The sequence below is a fragment of the Myxocyprinus asiaticus genome, chromosome 44 (genome assembly GCF_019703515.2).
Source record: "Myxocyprinus asiaticus isolate MX2 ecotype Aquarium Trade chromosome 44, UBuf_Myxa_2, whole genome shotgun sequence".
NCBI classification, from domain to species: Eukaryota; Metazoa; Chordata; class Actinopteri; order Cypriniformes; family Catostomidae; genus Myxocyprinus; species Myxocyprinus asiaticus.
The window spans coordinates 650,820-672,374 of NC_059387.1; the positions used below are offsets into that span (position 1 = coordinate 650,820).

The 21,555-nt window shown below is 41.2% G+C and overlaps 1 pseudogene; it reads right to left on the bottom strand.

Annotated features, from left to right (window-relative positions):
* The window catches only part of LOC127434202 (synaptonemal complex protein 2-like), an 88,465-nt pseudogene that overhangs the window by 35,461 nt on the left and 31,449 nt on the right, over positions 1-21,555 (bottom strand).

The window sequence follows — 21,555 nt, forward strand, 5'->3', positions numbered from 1 at the left end:
AAAAATATGATTTAAGGGAAGATTTATAAATAGCTAACGATGAAGCAGACCTCACATGATAGGGGAGAGTATTCCAAAGTTTGGGTCCGGCCACAGAAAAGGCTGGATTTACATTGACAACGGGGGACAGACAAAAATAATTGATTGGAAGATCAAAAAAGCAGACTCAGTACTGTGTAAGGATCTGAAACCGGACTGAAACGTGTCTAAAATGTTAAGTGTTCAGGTAAGAGTGAAGCTGTGAATAAACAACTTTTCCAAAAGCTTGGAAATAAAGGGCAATTTAGAAATTGGCCTGTAATTACTTTGTATTGCTGAATCAAGATGGGCTTTTTTAAACAAAGGTTGCACAACTGCATGTTTAAAATTAGCTTGAACTAGTCCATTAGCTAGGGAGCTATTAATTATAGTTGTCACGCTTGGACTAACTGTCTTAAAAACATCTTTGAAAAGACGTGCTGGAAGAACATCAAACTTGCAACCTGAACATTTCATAGTTGAAATTACATCAGTTAGCTGGGATGGGGAAACTGGTTGAAAGTGACAGCTGGCAGGTGGAGATAACTGTGGTTCCCTATCTGTCACTCACTCACTCGACGTTGTGTTGATGTAGTGACACTAGGGGTCACTCTTGGGAGCCTGAGCCACCTCTGGTCTTTGATAAAAGCCAATGAAAATTGGTGAGTGGTATTTGCATGCCACTCCCCTGGACATACAGGTATAAAAGGAGCTGGTATGCAACCACTCATTCAGATTTTCTCTTCGGAGCCGAACGGTCATGCTCATTGAGCTGAATATCACTGTTCATTCACCTCTGCTGGATCTGACGGCGCATTTCAGCGGCTTCTCCCTCCTCTGCACCGGTGCACTGCAGAGAACGCCCCTGGGCATTTTCTGAAAGAGCATTTTTCCCCTCTAAAAGAATATATATTTCTCTAAAAGAGCGCACACACGGATCGTCTTTCTAAAGACGTGTCTTTTTAAAGATGCCTTTCCGATTGTGTGTTATTCCTAGTTGCGGTCGTTATCTCTCAACTTCGGATGGTCATGATCGCTGTCTTTCATGTCTGGGCGTGACCCACACGGAAGCAGCGTTTGTGAATGGTTCATGTTCTCACTGCGAGAACATGACCATGGCAATGTTGTGGTCGTGGCTTGCTTTCGTAAGAAAAGATTTGATGCAGGAACTGCACTCGGTGACCGACCTCGCCCTCCGGGTGACGAAGGTCACGGCGCGGTCTCTTGGGTGGACGATGGCCACACTAGTGGTCCAGGAGCGCCACCTTTGGCTCAACCTGGTCGAGATGGACGAGGCTGACAAGACACGGTTCCTTGCTGCCCCCATTTCCCAGGTGGGCCTATTCGGCGACACCGTCAAGGACTTTGCCCAGCAGTTCTCGATGGTGAAGCAGCAGACGGAGGCAATCCGGCATCACCCCCTGCGGTGACTGCACCGGCTCCATCGCAGCCTGCCCCTTTGGCCCGGCCCTGGCATGGAGCCCACAACAGAAAGCCGACACCACCCATCTCACAGCTGGCGCCGAAGAACCCACGGAGGTCCTCGAAGCGCCCCTGAGACGGGCAACCCAGGGACGAGGGAACCCACTCACGTGGAGCTGGTAGGAAGACCACTCCATCCCCCGGTGGAGGGCCGGGTGGAAAATCTTTTGTTGCCTTTTTGTTTGATTTCGCCGCACGTCCAAGTGGCTGCGGTACCCAACAGTTCACCAAAAGAGCAGCTTCCTTCCACCCTGGGTCACATACCCGGTGCGTACGGTCGTCACCACGACTATTGTCCACAGGCTTTTTCTTGCAGGATTGGCGCTCCAGCGGTGTCCTTTCCGCCCCTGAGCGCCCAGCTGTGGCACACAGCTGCCCCCGATGTGGCAGCCTCCACGGGTTACGAGGACAGGCCTCTTCCTCCCCGTCCCAGGCTGTTCCGGGGTTGGTCACAAGGAGCCAGGTAAGTGCTTCGATGTCCCTAGACTCAGCACGGCCACTACGTGCTGTGGCACCTTGCGATCTGCCCCGCCGCGAGGCCCCACCTGCCGGTACGTCCGACGACGTTGTCCCCTTGGTCCCCCTCACGTGGAATTTGGACACGTGGCTTGCGCTTTCCAATCCATTGCGGTGGCTGATCCGGACTGTCCAACTCGGCTACGCGATTCAGCTCGCCAGGCGCCCGCCCAGGTTCAGCAGTATTCACTTCACCTTGGTCAAGGGCGAAAACACCACCACCCTGCGTGTGGAGATCGCTACCCTCCTACGGAAGGACACAATATAACCTGTCCCTCCAGCCGAGATGAAGAAAGGGTTTTACAGCCCCTACCTCATCGTACCGAAAAAAGGCGGTGGGTTGCGGCCAATCTTGGACCTGTGAATACTGAACTGGGCTTTACACAAACTCCCGTTCAAGATGCTGACACAAAGACGCATTCTGGCGAGCATCCGGCATCAAGATTGGTTCGCGGCGGTAGACCTGAAGGATGCGTACTTTCATGTCTCGATCCTTCCTCGACACAGACCCTTCCTGCGGTTCACGTTCGAGGGTCAGGCGTATCAGTACAAAGTCCTCCCTTTCGGCCAGTCCCTGTCTCCTCGCGTCTTTACGAAGATCTTAGATGCTGCCCTTGCCCCGTTAAGGGAGGTGGGCATTCACATTCTCAACTATCTCGATGACTGGCTAATCGTAGCTCACTCTCGAGGGTCAACTGGGAAAAGAACAAGCTCCTCCCGGTTCAGAGCATCTCTTTTCTCGGTTTGGAGTTGGACTCAGTCTCCTTGACGGCGCGCCTTACGAACGAGCGTGACCAGTCGGTGCTGGCCTGTTTGAAGGCGTTCAAACAGGGAACAGCGGTTCCACTGAAACTTTTTCAGAGGCTCCTGGGGCATATGGCATCCTCGGCGGTGGCCACCCCGCTCGGGTTGATGCGTATGAGGCCGCTTCAGCACTGGCTCCAGACTCGAGTCCCGAGACGGGAATGGCACCACGGGACACACCGCGTGGCCATTACATTGGTCTGTCACCGTCTTTTCAGCCCTTGGACCGACCTCTCTTTCTACGAGCAGGCGTTCCTCTAGAACTGGTCTCCAGGCACGTCATGGTCACGACAGACGCCTCCAAAATGGGCTGGGGTGCTGTTTGCAATGGGCACGCAGCCACCGGCCTCTGGACGGGCCCGCAACTGCATTGGCACATCAACTGCCTCGAGTTATTGGCAATTCTGCTCACCCTACGGAGGTTCCGGCCGTTGATCAAGGGCAAGCACGTGTTAGTTCGGACGGACAGCACGGTAGCGGTAGCATATGTCAACCGCCAAGGCAGTCTGCGCTCTCGCTGTATGTCACAACTTGCCCGCCGTCTCCTCCTCCAGAGTCAGCAGCACTTCAAGTCGCTGCGAGCCACTCACATCCCGGGCAACCTCAACACTACAGCGGACGCGCTGTCACGGCAGGTTTCCCTCAGGGGAGAGTGGAGACTCCACCCTCAGGTGGTCCAGCTGATTTGGAGTCAATTCGGACGGGCACAGGTAGACCTGTTCGCCTCCCAAGAATCCTCCCACTACCCACTCTGGTACGCCCTCACTGAGGCTCCCCTCGGCATAGACACGCTGGCACACAGCTGGCCCCCTGGCCTATGCAAATATGCTTAGTTTCCCCCAGTGAGCCTGCTTGCACAGACCCTGTGCAAGGTCAGGGAGGACGAGGAGCAGGTCATCCTGGTAGCACCCTACTGGCCCACTCAGACATGGTTCTCAGACCTCACGCTCCTCGCGACAGCTCCCCCTTGGCGAATTCCCCTGAGGAAAGACCTTCTTTCTCAGGGACGGGGCAAGTCCCTGGAATCTCCATGTCTGGTCCCTGGATGGGATGCGGAAGACCTAAGCGGTCTACCACCCGCAGTGGTAGACACGATCACTCAGGCTAGGGCCCCCTCTACGAGGCACCTGTATGCTTTTAAGTGGTGTCTATTCGCTAAGTGGTGTTCTTCCCGACACGAAGACCCCCAGAGATGCGCAGTCGGATCAGTGCTTTCCTTCCTGCAGGAGAGGTTGGAAGGGAGGCTGTCCCCCTCCACCTTGAAGGTGTACGTTGCCACCATAGCAGCACACCATGACACAGTTGACGGTAAGTCCTTAGGGAAGCATGCGTTCTCTGTCAGTGAAACGTGCCTGGAGTTCAGTCCGGGTTACTCTCACGTGATCCTGAGACCCCGACCGGGCTATGTGCCCAAGGTTCCCACCACCCCTTTTAGGGACCAGGTGGTGAACCTGCAAGTGCTGCCCCAGGAGGAGGCAGACCCAGCCCTGTCGTTGCTGTGTCCGGTGCGCTTTACGCATCTATTTGGATCACATGCAGAGCTTTAGAGTCTCTGAGCAGCTCTTTGTCTGCTTTGGTGCACAGCGGAAAGGAAGCGCTGTCTCCAAGCAGAGGATCACCCACTGGCTCGTTGATGCCATAACTATGGCATATCTCGCCCAAAACATGCCGCCCCCGGTAGGGCTACGAGCCCATTCTACCCGAGGTGTAGCGGCTTTCTGGGCCCTGGCCAGAGGTGCCTCTCTAACAGACATTTGCAGAGCAGCGGGCTGGGCAATACCCAACACCTTTGCAAGGTTTTACAACCTCTGGGTGGAACCGGTTTCATCCCAGGTAGTGGCACGCAACACAAGCGGATAAGCCCGGGATAGCTGGCCGGGTGTATCGCTTGCACATAGTGCCTTCCACCTCCCTTGGAGCTGAAGACGTGTGCCGTTAATTCCCAGTAGTGTTCACAGACTTTGTTCCCTGGTTGACTTCCTCCGAGCCCTGTGGCAGTCGAGTCTTCAGAGAGACTCACTGCCGGCCCAGTACACACGCTAACTAAGAGCCCTGTTCTGGGGTAGGTGCTCCGCATGTGGCAGTTCCCTTTAAAGCTAACCCCATGCGATATATTTCTTCCGCTAGTTTTTTTCCCTGCTGGCAAACTGCATCTTCCTTGGGCAGTGCCCCTCTGCCCTAGTCTCCATGTTTGTAGTAAGTCCTCCCCCATTGGGCAGGATCTACCTTGAAGGCTCTCCACATGGTTGGAAAGACCATGTGACGTATTCTTCCACTTAAATATCCCCCCGTCTCTTTGGGCGAGGTGTGGTCTCTGCGGTGTCTTCCCCTTGGGAGGGACACCCCCCGACTAGACCTGGCGGCCCAGCCGGATAATCCCCCTTCTTTTTTAGGGAGTGGAAAAAGAGAAGGGGAAAAGAGGCCACGACTGGGTTAAGCCTGTCTCTATCTTTGGGTAGTCGACTTGTCCCCAAAAAGGGCCATTCGACACTCATAACTATGTTGGGGGAGATTACGTGTCGACCTGGTGTACTGGCTATGAGGCACACAGCAAGTCTGCCCACCACACACCACCAGTTCACGTAACACAGTTCAGCCTTGTGGCGTTTCGTATAGGGACCCCTAGTGTCACTACATCGACACAACGTCGAGTGAGTGACAGATAGGGAATGTCATGGCTACTGGTGTAACCTCCGTTCCCTGATGGAGGGAACGAGATGTTGTGTCCCTCCTGCCACAACGCTGAACTACCCGCTGAAATGGCCGGACCTTACATCGGCTCCTCAGCATAAAACCTGAATGAGTGGTTGCATACCAGCTCCTTTTATACCCGTATGTCCGGGGGAGTGGCATGCAAATACCACTCGCCAATTTTCATTGGCCTTTTATCAAAGACCAGAGGTGTCTCGGGCTCCCAAGAGTGACCCCTAGTGTCACTACATCGACACAATGTCTTGTTCCCTCCATCAGGGAACGGAGGTTACACCAGTAACCATGACGAAATGCCAACTTAGAAGGTACAATATTAGAATTGATATTTTTTATTTTGTGAATAAAATATAAAAAAAATTCACAGGTCTCTGTGGAAGCATCAGGAAAGACTTTAGTAATAGGTTTTAAAACAATCATTTGTCTTAAAGCTTTGGGTCTATTTGCATTATTAGCAATTAATTTAGAAAAGAAATTTGATTTTGCCTCCTATTGATGTTCGATAATTAATTAAACATGCCTTTGGAATATCATATGAGAACTGAAGCTTGTCCCTTTTCCACTTTCACTCCGCTTTTCTACTCTCTTGTCTGAGAGCGAGGGTGACATCATTTAGCCAAGGCTTGGAGGCACCCTTTACTCTCCTTGGCTTAAGCGGAGCAACACTGTCAACAGCAATAGAACATGATTTATTAAAAGCTTCAACCAAATGTTCAGTATCCGTATCATTAGAAACATAGTCTGTGAAGTGTGATAATCAGAAAATAAATTGGCGGTGGAGGAATGAATAGCACAGGAATGGTGTAAAGGCTGAGAAAAGGTAGGTAAAGGACATGGGTAAACAGATTCAAAAACAACTGAATTTCTGTGGAATCAGAAACCTTTGAAACATAAAAACCATGAGACAGCACAAGATCTAATGTATGACCTAAATGCCCCATAGACTGATGGTACAAAATTCAAAGACTCTATAAGTGATACAAATTATTTTACCAAAGGTTTGGATGGACAGAGGTGAATGTTAAAATCCCCAAGAATCAACAGTCTGTAACCACGAGTCACCTGATCTGTGAGGAAAAACGAGAATTGATGGATAAAGTCCTTATTAAATTTAGGAGGTCTATATACTAATCTCAGTTTTCCTCACAGATCTGGTGACTCGTGGTGACAGACTGTTGATTCTTGCACATAGAACGGGGCCCATGATATCAACCTTTAATAACTGGACCTCAAAGCTTGAAAACATGTCCATAGGCAAGTTTCAATATTTAAAACAGTTTCTGAAAAGGCACAATCTGGGGGGGATCGCCGAGAAACGTTAAATCCCCTGGGTTAAGCCATGTCTCAGTCACAAATAAAAAGTCCAGTGAATGAGACATAGTCATTTAGAATAAAATATTTATTAGATATTGACCTTGCATTCACTAAGGCCATCTTGACTGTAACATGAGTTTGTACTCTTAGGAGAGCTGAGAGATTCAGCAAACTGAGATTTTTTAAATCGATTCTCATCACTTGAACCAGTGGGGAAATGGCGATGTGTAGACCAGATAACCGGAATGTGGTAATTGTTGGTCAAGGCGGCCGGCATCCTCGAGTAGAGATCATGGCGAGATCCCTGGTGGACATACTGGGGCCAACATGTGATTCCCAGGGTAGCACAATGATTGTAGACTCCAACGGGAAGATGGAATGAGGAGTTCAGTCGCTGTAAATCCACGGAGAGTAATAAAGCACCATGCTGGGAAAACAAAAACATGGGTCGGTGAATAAGCACCAAGTTCCCTGCTTGGACTAATGAAAATTAGCGGTAAAGCTCCAGCAAGCTAGAGTGATCTGTAGAAGACAAAACATCATTGATAGCCCATCTACACAAGTAACATTTAATTTCCTCGCAGCCCAGCACACTCAGGTAGGCCGGTCAAATCAGAGCGTGGTAATACAGTGGGGGCATTGCATAGATCTCAGACTGATGAAAAGTCAATAGTCCATAAAAAAAAGGCATAAAAAGCAAAAGTCCATAAAACTTCACAAGAAGTCACTTCAAACGGAAAGCATTAAATCTCCCTAAAATTAACATCAAAGAAAATGGGGATCAGCGACAATCAGACATGCCAGCGTTCACTCAGACCGGAAGGTGTCATCAGACTACACAATGATCACTCTAAGACTTTATAGATATTACAGTTTCACTTTTTGTTAATGCATGATTTTCTGTAAAGCTGCTTTGAAACTGTGTGAGTTGTGAAAAGCGCTATACAAATAAAAATGACTTGGCTTGATCGTGTATGTTCTTATTAATGATCTAAGGTCAGAGGGAGGGATTTGACATTCAGAGATTTCCAGGTTGAGGGCCTCCTTAGTGGCCGTGTCTGCCCTCTTATTGCCAGCCAGACCAATATGTCCCAGGACCCAGCAGAAGAGGATATCGAAGTTTTTTTCTGTAATAGAGCTACTTTGGTTAAAATTTTTACAATTATGGGGTGATCAGTCTTTACGGATTCGAGCGCTTGGAGGCAAGACTTGGAGTCTGTGGCAATTAAGAAATTCTGTTCTTGACCCTTCTCTATATTTTCCAGAGCTAGGAGCAGCGCTCGAGTCTCAGCTGTAAAGATGGAGCTTTGGCCTGGGATTTGAATGCCATAGTGCTGATCTCCAATCACTGCTGTTGCTGATACGCTGTTATCTGTTTTTGATCCGTCCAGGAAGTGGGAGTCTACACCTTAACTCTAAGAACTGCTGCTGGTATTCATTTGGATGTGTTTGTCTTTATATGTTGGAGTCAAAGTCAAGATAATAAAACTTGAAATGTGTTTCTGGGTCAAAGTGACTCAAAATGATGAAGTAGGTCATAATCACAAAATTAGTTCAATTATTATTAAAATGTTTGTTCACAATGTAGCCACATAAGCCTAAATTTCTTTTAATGTAATAACCTATATATAAAAAAAAAACTTTGTTGAGAGAAAATTATATTGTAAACATTGTTTCACTTATAATGTAATCACAGTTCATAATGATATAGCAGCACATAATGTAGAAGTTGCTACAGTGTGTTCATAATGTAACAAATTTCTCAAACAATAACCCATTACATTATGAGCTCAAGATTTTCAAGTTTTGAGAAATTACATTATGGATATTTTATTACATCATTAATGTAATACTTATTACATGTGCAGTTATTACATTATGCTTTGTTACTACATTGAGTTAATACATCATACAATAAACACAAATATTTCTTACAACATTACAACAAAAACCATACTTACAACAAAAACATACAAGATCTTTCAATTTTTACATTTCATAGAAATTATTATTTTGTTCTTACTAGTAAAAACAGTAATTTGTTTATATAAATAATTACATTATTACTGGTTAAAATTTCAATTCATGATATCAACAACTGAATTAAAATGAGTAAAAATGCTTTTTTGCCAATTCATTTCAACATGTTAGATTGGGTTTTTAGATATCAATAAACTGAAGAGTAATTAAATATATTTTAAAAGATTTTCTTACTAATTACAAACACATTACACATCTAAAATTAACATTGCCACTACTGAAAATCAAATTACAGACATACTTCTAGTATGTAAAGTATAATGCAAAGTACACTGCTGATATGTGAAATTGGAATTTCAACAAGAAATTTATATTTGAAATTGTGTTTTGAACAGGACTGAATCAACAGTTAGCATTTTCACTAATAATAATTCCATTGCTGATATCAGGAATTAACATTAATTAGAAAAAAATTAATTGTAGATATCTATAACCCATATCCTGCACATGATCAAATATAAAAAGGGCTAGCGATATCACTTTACCTTCAAATGTTTTATCCTGTAAGTTTGGTGTCATTCATCAGAGGATGTTAACTGACCTGAATCAGAAGTGAAATGGGATGACTCAACATTCAGTGATCTCAATTTGACTTGGGGCTGCCATTCATCACTTTTCAAACGAAGTCTGTGTTTGGGTGTTGAAAACTAGGAGAAAATCCATTAAACAAAAACCACACTTTCAGAACAAGTTATTCTTACATCATAATTTGAAAACACCCTGCATAGTGTTAGAAAACCTCTCAAAAGATTGGATACAACTACTCATTCTTTATTATGCCTATCTTGTATATTTTAGGATAACAATAAAGTCACCAAAACTATAAACGCACAAAAGTACGTGAATTATGTAAATATTTAATAAAAACTTCATGGAGGTGCATCCTGGGATGCTTTTTGAAGAATATTGAAGTTCCAATGTATGCTGGACATTTGTTGACAGACTGCAACTCAAGATTTAAATAAAATCAGTTTTGTAAAGACATTAAAAGGAATATCCAGATTCAATACAAGTTAAACTCAATCTACAGTATTTGTGGTATAATCTTAATTTACACACATAAAAACCCTCCTTTATTTAAAAAAAGCACAAATTGTGGTTACAGCAAGGCACTTACAATTAAAGTGATTTTAGTGTTATAAAATCACTTGCTAATATAGTATATTTTTCTATATCATATTGTATTTTTAGATATCAAACATAAGAAAAGTACTTATATAGAATAGCCTGGGCATTATGTGATCCAGGAGAGAGAATATGAGGCCCAAAGTGCTTAGGCTGCAAGAAACACACAGTGCACTCAGCTGTGGTAAAAACAATGGTACAATGCATTCCTAAAACACTGAGAGACACAGCTAATAGTTAAAGATTAACACAGCCAATGGTCAAAGTGACTGTATTATGCTCAGACTGTTATATTCTATTTACTCAAAATGTATACTTTCATAATAAATGAATTAAACAATTTTTGTTATTTTTTTTAATGGACTAAAAACCAGGTTTCCACCATTAAAAAGAAGTCAGAGGCTCTGTGAAATAATGGTGGTGGACGGTACCCAATGACTACAAAAAATAATAAGATGGGCGTGTGTATGAGGTAATGCAAGATAAACTGTATAAGAATGAGAGTCTGGACCGAGAGAGTCAGATCTCAGCTGGCATCTCGGGTTTGTTGGTTTGCTCAATAAACTCTAACCTTTGACATCTGGAACTCCTAACTTCGAGAGTTTTCTTACTGAGAGGGAAAAAGAGTCCTCAATACTCCATGATACTAACCTAATCTGTGTGAAGTTATATCCAATATTACAACTTCATTATGACAACAAAGCTCTGTAATCCCAGTATTGGATATAATTTTACACAGAAAAGGTTAGTAAGCAATCCTATTTCATTAAAATTATGTTAACAAAAATATTGTTAGCATCTTGTGGCTGTACTTTTGAAACAATATGTTAGTGTTTTTGGACTGGCCTCATTCACTTCCATTGTAAGTGCCTTACTGTGACTGCTTTAATAAATAAGGGGAAGTTATTTTTTGTTGTAATAAAAATGCATCCACAAATGCTGCTTGACCTAACTTGTATTGAACCCCAAATATTCCTTTAATACATAAGCACAATTTATTCTTGTCAACGTAATTTATTTAGATCATTAGAAAAAAATCCATCAAGTTTGTTCAAACTTTTCACTGCTAGTATATTTGGCAAAAGGCTTCAATAGTTTTTCAAAGCAATCTTTTATGTAAGAACAGCTCTCACTTGGTGTTTTAATTTGTGGTTTAGATAACAGAGCAACACTGTACCTTGGAGAATTCCTCAGTACTGCTGGGTGAGGACAGAGGAAGAACTGTGGAACAAAAGCAAAAAAACAAAAATTTTTTTAAAGTTACAAAATGAAAGTTGTTAACAGCATTTCTGTAAGATTTGTAAAGCGATGCCATCCTGCATGAGGAGAAACTGATGGATGATACCCCTGAGTTTGCTCTTGGCTCTGGGCTTCCTCCTGGTGTAGGTCGTGTGAGGTGTTTCTCTGCGGAGGAACATTTCATCTGAACGCAGCACACGTGTCTTCTTCTGCAAACAACCATGTTTATAGGACATTATTTTTGCAATGTGCACCGTCTAATGTGTGTAAAATTCAAAATGTATGCAAATAAAGAGTCCATCACATATTCTGGCTAACCTTCACAGGAATTTTGCTCAGAGTGTCAGGGAGGGATTTTGTGGACCTGATGAAGACATGGAAACACTGAACCTAAATACTGTATAGCATCCCTGGGGGTGGGGACAAGGTTACTTTATTTGCAATAGTGTTAAAAGAACAGCTGACACAAAAATGAAAATGGTCATTTGCACACCCCAATTTTGTTCCAAACCTATGAGACTTTCTTCCTTGGAACACAAAAGGAGATGTTAGGCAGTTTGATAGTCTCAGTCACCATTCACTTTCATTGCATCTTTCTTTCCCTGCAATGACAGAGACGGAGGCTGCCATTCTTACATCTTTTGTTTTCCATGGAAGAAACTCATTTGGGTTTGGAACAACATGAGGGTGTCACATAGAATATTGAATTTTGGGTGAACTATGCCTTTCGAGGCATTTCAAATGAACTGTGACAAGATGTTTACTCAGCAGTCAATTTTGACAGAGACTGGAACGCCTGTGTTTGATCTGCTGATTGGAGCAATTTTAGAGCACAAAGGCCTCTAAAATGTCACATACCCATTAGAAGATTGCGTCTGACAGAACAGCAAGGTCTTGGCTCGTGCAACCTACATAAAAAAATAAAATAAAATAACAAAACTAGAGTGATAACTCAACACAATATACTATGGAACTTTACAGAAATAGGGTAGACAGCAGGTCTTGAGACTCAAAGCACTTGAAAATGAAGTTGTTCTTTTTCAGAAAACGGTCTGTGAAGGGAGGTGCTTAGTTAAAAAACCTGATGTGTGATTGGTTAAACAATAAACATTAACTAAACAAATAATAATAATAAAAAAATAATAATAATAATTAAAAAAAGACAATATGTAACAGAGTTGCTAATTTAGTGAAAATTAAGTTATAACTCACTTGGAGCTTGCTAGTTTGCAACCAAATGTTGGTTTGTATTCATTAAAATTTTTTTTTTTTTTTTTTTGGTTTGCTAATTTATAAAGAATATTCAGCCTTATCTCATGAAATTACGTGACCATGGAACCCTTTTTGCAAGCCAAAATTACGTGCTGTATTACACATTTGGCTGCAGTTTCCCAATATGTATGCGTTTGTTTCTGTGACATCTGAAGGGATGATGGTAAATAAACACGGAAATATAGACATTTTAAATTGAGCAGAAAAATAAACCTTTCTGTGAAACGTATTTTAAAAAGTAACTTAAAAATACAGTATAGTAATATGATTAATTTTCACATGAAGTAATCAGTAATCAGATTATAATTTTAGAGACATACACTTACTGAGCACTTTAATAGGTACACTTGTACACCTACTTATTCATGTGATTATCTAATCAGCAAATCATGTGGCAGCAGTGCAATTCATAAAATCATGCAGTTACAGATCAGTAGCTTCAGTAAATGTTCACATCAACCATCAGAATGGGGAAATATTTTTATCTCAGTGATTTTGACCGTGGTATGATTGTTGGTGCTAGATGGGCTGGTTTGAGTATTTCTGTAACTGCTGATCTCCTGAGATTTTCATGCACAGCAGTCTCTAGAGTTTCCTCAAAATGGTCCCAAAAACAAAAAACATCCAGTGAACGGCAGTTCTGAGGAAGGAAACACATTTTTTACAAACAGAGAATTGCCAGAATGGTTTGAGCTTACAGAAAGGCTACGGTAAACCAGATAACACCTCTGTACAATTGTAGTGAGCAGAATAGCATCTCAGAATGCACAACACATCGAACCTTGAGGCAAATGGGCTACAACAGGGGAAGACCACGTCGGGTTCCACTTCTGTCAGCCAAGAACAGATAGCTGAGGCTGCAGTGGGCACAGGCTCACCAAAACTGGGCAGTTGAAGACTGGAAAAACAGAGCCTGGTCAGATGAATCTCGATTTCTTCTGAGGTACACAAATGGTAGGCCCACTGCAAGCTCAGCTTTCTGTTCGACATGTTGTTCATTCTGAGATGCTATTCTGCTCACTACAATTGTACAGAGGGGGTTATCCAAGTTACTCTAGCCTTTCTGTCAGCTCGAACCAGTCTGGCCATTGTCCATTGACCTCTCTCATTAACAAGGCGTTTCCATCCACAGAACTGCCGCTCACTGGATGTTTTTTCATGCCACGGTTGAAATCACGGAGATCATATTTCCCCCATTGTGATGGTTGATGTGAACATTAACTGAAGCTCCTGACCCGTATCTGCATAATTTTATGCACTGCACTGCTGCCACATGATTGGCTGATTAGATAATCACATGAATATGTAGGTGTACAGGTGTACCTAAGTATCAGGGACTACAAATGGTTCAAGGAACGAAAACAAAAACTGAAAACGAACTAAAATTTTAGCAGAACATAACCGAAAACTGGAACAAAGCGATTTTAAATTGTTCCAGAGTGAAAACTTTATTTTTAAATGCTGGTAACCAGCTATAATCAGTTAATTTTTTTTGTGATAATTTTTTCATGAAACTAAAGGCCAAAGGGTTTAATCACAGTAAATTGTTGGAACTACACCACTTCATGCTGCCTGAAAAAATTAAACATGTGCTTTGATCCTGAAGAAAACTGCTGTATCACACATTTCTTTGCCTAATTGCCCGTTGTGGATGTTACATTCTATGAATGAAGAGCTTTTTAACAACTATAATTATAATTACTAAATATACATGCACAGCTAATGCAGATACAAGCAAAACATTATTAGAGGTAAAAAGTACTTTTCTCTGTTGTTTACAAGTCTTCACTGAATTATTGTTAGATATGATGCATTCATATAGATTTGATGCTGCCAGGTTTGACTCAGAAGCAGATCTGTAAATAAAATTATACTTAACTGTTAATTAACTGCTTATGATTTCTATGCCAATAAATCCACCACACAGGGGGTAAAATAGCTTATTTTATTTTATTTTGTTGAGGCAAGTGGCTTCTCAGGGCCAAAGCACTGAAAGTCAGAGGTGGGTAGTAACACGCTACATTTATTCCATTACATTTACTTGAGTAACTTTTTGGAAAAAATTTACTTTTGTGAGTATGTTTTATGGTGGGTACTGTAGGTTCTACTGGTTGTTTAGATCAGTGTTACTATCAGAAATAATTAATAATTATTTCTTTAGTTATTCATTAATATTGAAATTAAATAATAGAATCTAACTCATTAAAGCCTCATACGGGGCACCAGTAAATGTAGTGTGCTACTTTCAGGAGCGGGTTTGGTTATTAGCAATAATTAATAATTATCAAAGATAATCATTAATTATTAAAATCAATAGAACATTGATTTGAATCAATGTTAGTTCTTTTAATCCTGCACATCAACAATCAAAGATAACCATCAAATTCAATAGAATATTAATTATTATCAAAGATAATCATTAATTATTCAAATCAATGGAACATTGATTAGAATTAACACTAGCTTATTGATCCTTCAAATTCAACAATCATCAAAGATAATTATCAATTATCAAAATCAATAGAATATTAATAAGGATTAATATCACCGGGGCACCACCCTGGAATCAGGGACTAATAACCTGACAGTATAACAGTCTCAATATTAGATTGTTCTCTTAAGAATATTGACATTCAAAAGGAAACAATGAAGGCTTGAATCCGAGCACTGACATCCCCTGCCAGCATTTGAAACAGGTGTATGCAAAACAAACCAAAACTTCTCTTTGAAATATAACTAAGTTTATTTATGCAGTAATATCAATTAATAATCAATACAATGCAGTCAATAAACTTCCGACTTACAACTACAAACTAAACAGTGACATGATTAGATATGGTAACCAAAATAAGCCTATAACACTTGAGAGGAAGGTAGTGTGTGTGTGTGTGTGTGTGTGTGTGTGTGTGTGTGTGTGTATGTGTGAAGTGAAGTGATGTACACAAAATGGTGGACGTGACTCTCGTGGAGAGTATGTCATTTGAGATTTCCGGCCAGAGAATATGGCCGCGAATGTGGGCAGAGAGAAGCCGGTTAATGGCATCTGCCTGTTTACCGCTTGTACGGTAACTTAGGGACAAAGCTGAGCTTTATCACGAAGTTATCTACTAGCCAAAAGTGTGTGCGAGAATGTTTGTGAGGGGTCGTGTGTGTGTGTGTGTGTGTGTGTGTGTGTGTGTGTGGTTAGTATGAGAGAAAGAGAGAGAGAATAAAGTGGCGGCACCAAAGCCGGTTTCGCGATCGTGGCAGAGAAAGCAGCTGTTAGTTTATCACTCAGAGACGCGGTGAACACTCGTAAACCGTCCCGCGGTCTTTGGTTCTTTAATGGATAAACTCAGTGTGCCGGTCTCACCCACGATGGTGGAAATACACAACAGTCCAACATGGTTGGACTACAACACAGAAGATCTCATTCGTGATAACAGTACATTACAGTAATACCTTGAGTATTATTAGCAGCAATGAGCGGACTCGGCGGTCCGTAAACTGTACAAGCAATAACCTTGATACACAAGAATAACACACTATAATATTCTATCTCTGCCCAGACGTAAACCTCTTACTTGAATCATATGAGGATGCAGGCAGAATGTGTGTTTATCCGTCCTTTAACTCCAACTTGGTTCCTCGAGGCTCTGGTGAAGACGGGAGGCCATTTCCTCGCTCTGTCGGCAGGCGGTACGGCTGCTAATTCTCGGCGGGTTGGCGGAGAAATCAGCGACGTCGACTTGATTGAAGAGGGAAGAGAAATCTTTTCTCTTCATTTCTGCAGGCAAACAGATGAAGATGCGGATTGCTCGGCGGTCTCCTTCGAATCCGAGTGTTCGGTGGAACACAGAGTAATCTCAACTCGTCCAGCGAGATGGAGATTGTACGGCCACAGTTTCAAGTCAGATGATACTTCCTTGTGCCACAAGGCTACACCTGAGAGCAATGATGAGCTACACACGGCGAGCAAAGTTGCTGGAAGCAATGACCGGAAGGGTCTCAGAGTTATTTCTACTCTCGATGACGTCATGGTTGAGGACCGTTCTGTTGTGTGCCTCATCCAATAGGAGTTGAGAGTTCGATCCTTTAGTGAGCAAGGCTTCATGGGATTTGTAGTCTGTTTTGGACTCCCTTTGTTTGATTTTGGCACGTTTCTTATCAGTAAGATTTATGACTGTTTGTGGGCCTCAGTCAGGTTTTACGACTGAGTTAGGCCTACCTTTGTTTTCTATCTGAATGCATGAGGCCCAACAGTACTTTTCAATCTTACTCAAGTAAATTTGATGACATTTTTTTACTTTCACTTTGTTACAATCGGTAGCATTCCTGTCGTTACATTACTGGTTTTAATTTAATGTGTAAATAAATGCGTAATTTATTGAGATTTTTGAATGGGACTCTTACGACAGCGAACTTCACAGCTGCTGCACACTGTCACTTGAGTCGGTTCAAAACTACAGCAGTAAGCGCACAAAACATTTCTTCACTCCACACAATGCCAAGACAAGGATATATTTCAAGATTAAATTTGCAGCTCCAACTTAAAACACGGTGAACTAAGTTTTAGAGATTGAGATAATGTGGGTTTGTCTGTGTCAGGGTGATGCTCATTCATTTTCAGCGTGAATCTGTAACTATGGGCTCTTACGACCTCAGTTTACATTTTTATATCAGTGCTGCAACATATCAGTGCCTACTGTATAAATCTTTGTAAACATCCGCGTTGTGCAAATGTTTTGCCCTTCCTATTGCGATTGTGAGCATTTCTGCATGTGCAAAGTTGGTGCGTGCATAGCGTTTGACAGATGCAAGCAGCTTTGCCTTATGGACAACACGCTTCCAAACACAGAGATATGGTGCAATTTACCCTTAGTGTACAAAACGAATTATCTTAATTCTTTCGACACTGACAATGCTGGAACTACATTGAACTAAATTCACGCAGCACATAAAAAGCTGTGAAATAATGACAGAAGGCATGAATAAAGCATGATCGTGCTTCAGTGTATAATTAAACTTTATATATAATTTGGGACTGTGTGACATTGTTCACGTTTTTCACCATAATAATTACTAGAAAAAGTTTTACAAACTTCTCTTCTAATTGAAAGATTCGTCCACATCTGAGAAGCATCCTTAAAGTGATAGTTCAGCCTTTAATTAATATTATATAATCAGTGCCCCACCCTCATGTTCTTCCAACGCCATTAAACTTTTTGTATTCTGTGGAACCCAAAAGATGTTAAACAGAGTGTTAGGGACTGACAGTCTCAGACACCATTCCCTTTCAAAATATGGGGGGGGGGGGGGGGGTGTCATGCAGTGAAAGTAAAGATGATTTAGGCTAGTATTCTGTCTAACATCTGAAAATTCTCACATAATTTACTCACCCTCATACCATCCCAGATGTGTATTTTTACTTGTAATTTATTGTATCTTTAAGCAGCTTTTATATAGAGTTAAATAAGGCTGATTGGAACTAAACTTGGTAGGCCTATTTGTCTCTTGGCCCAAGAGGTCTGTGCAAAATGTGAAAAAAAATTGGCCACCGGAAGGTGCTATCGCATTTTACATGCATGTAAATCATTGTATATACCGCTGTGTTTCACAAAGAAACACATTATTCATACCATATTGTAGATCTCCTCATTCTGAACAAGTTTGCCTTAAGTAACATTGGTGTGAAACAAAATGTTCAATAAATACTTTAGATTATTTTAAAAGAATACTTTTTCGAACTAGTCCTAGGCCGTTTATCCGATTGGAACCAAACCAGTGCAAAAAGATTCTCTGGAGTCCCAAAATGAAAAGTTAAAGGAATTTTGAAATTGTATAATTTATCATCAAACGGTACACCAAAACGTATTTAGTGGGCCTTCCCCTTTTACTAAAATGGTTATAATGCGAACAGAATCTGATATTGTCACCAAATTTGGTACTCATATTTATGGAGAAATTCTAAGGGCACACAAAAACAATCGTGCATCTCCACCTCTTGGTGGCGCTATAATAGTAATTTTTTTTAATGGATCTAACTATGGAACGGTTGGTCTGATCGACTTCAAATTTTGCATTCAGTGTCTGTGTATAAGGTGCCATCAAGGTCGATGAGGACAGTCACATACCTTGAAAAACATGGCCGCCATCAACAAAATCATCTTTTAGCAGCTATTTGAACTAGTCTTAGTTAGTTCACCTGATTGGAACCAAACCAGTGCAGAAAGATTATCTGGAGTCCTATTATTAATAATTATTTAAAATAAGTTTTAACTTTTGTTCCAATGTCGCAAAGCTACACCAGAACTTAAGCAGTGGGCGTTCCAAGGGTGACATACTCAGATTTAAATGCCTGGGTCTACCGACCTATTTATGGACTCTTTTTAAAGACAGGTGGGAGATTATTTTGCAAGTGAAATCAGTTGTTAATTTAAAAAAAGTTATAGAAGCTTAAGTTTATTGAAATGAAAATGCAATGCATTTTAACTTCTATTTTATTAAAGTAGCCACAGGATGAAATCAGAACTCCATTGGTGCAAGAGTGGAAATTTCAGAAATTTAAAAAAAAAAACTAATTTCAGAAACACCACTCAAACCACATATGAGGACACACTATTTTATTGCAAAACATTATATAAAATGTATTACAGATTATAATTATTATAATTATATTTATAATGCATGGTTACAGTGTAAGTATTGTAAGCAGTGTAAGTATTGTCACTTTTCTAACAAATATATATTTTCTGCCATAAATTATATAATTGTTTGTTAACAACACCACTAAATAAAAATGAATGATCCAAAAAACCCATTCTTTCACACTGATCAGCGCATGTGCATTTAGCTTTAGCCCTATAGCTGCTAGGGATGGGCATTGTTGGTCATTTTGTCTACTCGTCGAGTACTCGAGGGGCAATGACATGCACATAACTGTATATACAGTATAATAACATGTCTGACAAACGTCTTTGGCTGCTGAATTGCATCTTGTTGTTCCAGTGTATTGTTTATTCATTTTTATAGGCTGTTATAAAATAATCTGTTACAAAATGTACAAAAGATTGCATAATCAAAATATAATGCAAAATCATTAGAAGGTTCACTGCCCAACTCAATGAAAGAATGTGCACAACACGCATCTGTTTGTTCTTCCTTCAGGTTATTGTAGTAATCTTAGTAAGCACACACCAGTTTATTTTGTGAATGTCTGAACAGTCTATTTTCAAATCGCTTCCAGTTTTGAAGACACTGCATTCTGTTCCTTTTAGCTGTGCTCTGTCTAGCTGTTTGAAACACTTGCCTACTGTATACACTGGTGGCCAAAAGTTTGGAATAATATTCAGATTTTGCTGTTTTGGAAGGAAATTGGTACTTTAATTCACCTAAGTGTCTTTCAATTGATCACCAAGTATAGTCAGGACATTACTGATGTAAAAAAACAGCACCATCACTATTTGAAAAAAAGTCATTTTTGATCAAATCTAGACAGGCCCCATTTCCAGCAGCCATTACTCCAACACCTTATCCTTGAGTAATCATGTTAAATTGCTAATCTTGTACTAGAAAATTATATCAATTTATATCAATTGTATCATTATATCAAACACAGTTGAAAGCTATTTGGTTCGTTAAATGATGCTTAACATTGTGTTTGTTTTTGAGTTGCCACAGTATGCAATAGACTGGCATGTCTTAAGGTCAATATTAGGTCAAAAATGGCAAAAAAGAAACAGCTTTCTCTAGAAACTTGTCAGTCAATCATTGTTTTGAGGAATGAAGGCTATACAATGCTAGAAATTGCCAAAAAACTGAAGATTTCATACAAAGGTGTACACTACAGTCTTCAAAGACAAAGGACAACTGGCTCTAACAAAAACAGAAAGAGATGTGGAAGGCCAGATGTACAACTAAACAAGAGGATAAGTACATCAGAGTCTCTAGTTTGAGAAACACACACCTCACATGGCCTCAGCAGAAAGCTTCATTGAATTCTACCCGCTCAACACCAGTTTCATGTACAACAGTAAAGAGAAGACTCAGGAGTATAGGCCTTATGGGAAGAATTGCAAAGATAAGCCACTTTTGAAACAGAAAAACAAATAGAAAAGGTTAGAGTGGGCAAAGAAACACAGACATTGGACAACAGATAATTGGAAAAGAGTGTTATGGATCTTAACCCCATTGAGCTTTTGTGGGATCAGCTAGACTGTAAGGTGCGTAAGACAAGTGCCTGACAAAACTGTAGAAGTGCTACAGGAAGTGTGGGGTGAAATGACACCTGATTATCTGGACAAACTGACAGCTAGAATGCCATGGATCTGCAAACCTGTCATTGCTGTACGTGGAGGATTTTTTGATGTGAACTCTTTGAAGTAGTTTAAGAAGTTCTGAACATTTTTTTTCAAATTGTAATAGTAACTTTTCACATAATTAATGTCCTGACTATACATTATGATCAGCTGAATGCCACTTTGGTGAATAAAAGTACCAATTTCTTTCCATAAGAGCAAAATCTGTACATTATTCCAAACTTTTGGCTGCCAGTGTGTGTCCAAGTGTTCGCTCCTGTGGGAAAGCTGCAATGCTCTGTATTGTTGCTGTGATAATTCATGAAGTGTTCCTTTCAACTCGGAGAGTCTGAATTTCCACCTTTCAACTGGGGAAAATGCAATGGAATGACACTTTATGTCGGACTTCTAACTTGGAAACTGGTGTGGAAATCTTCATCTCCCATTTAGTTGAGATGCAGGTGTATGTGTTATGTCACTTCGGGCAGGGAGGTTTACAGTCAGTAACAAACATTCCCTTTTATTTAATAATATACATTAACGAGTCAAAGTCTTGACATTAAATAATAATAAAACATGTTTAGCAAATGTTTTGCAGACAGAGGTGTTCAAAACACAGTTAATTACACTCTCTTTGTTTTGATTATCATAATGATAGCATTGCAGCATCATATCTCAGTTTGGTTGCTATGAGACATCTCTGACAATCAATGTCAGATTTAACAATTAAAGATAAGCTCCCTCTTTGACACGTTTGTGT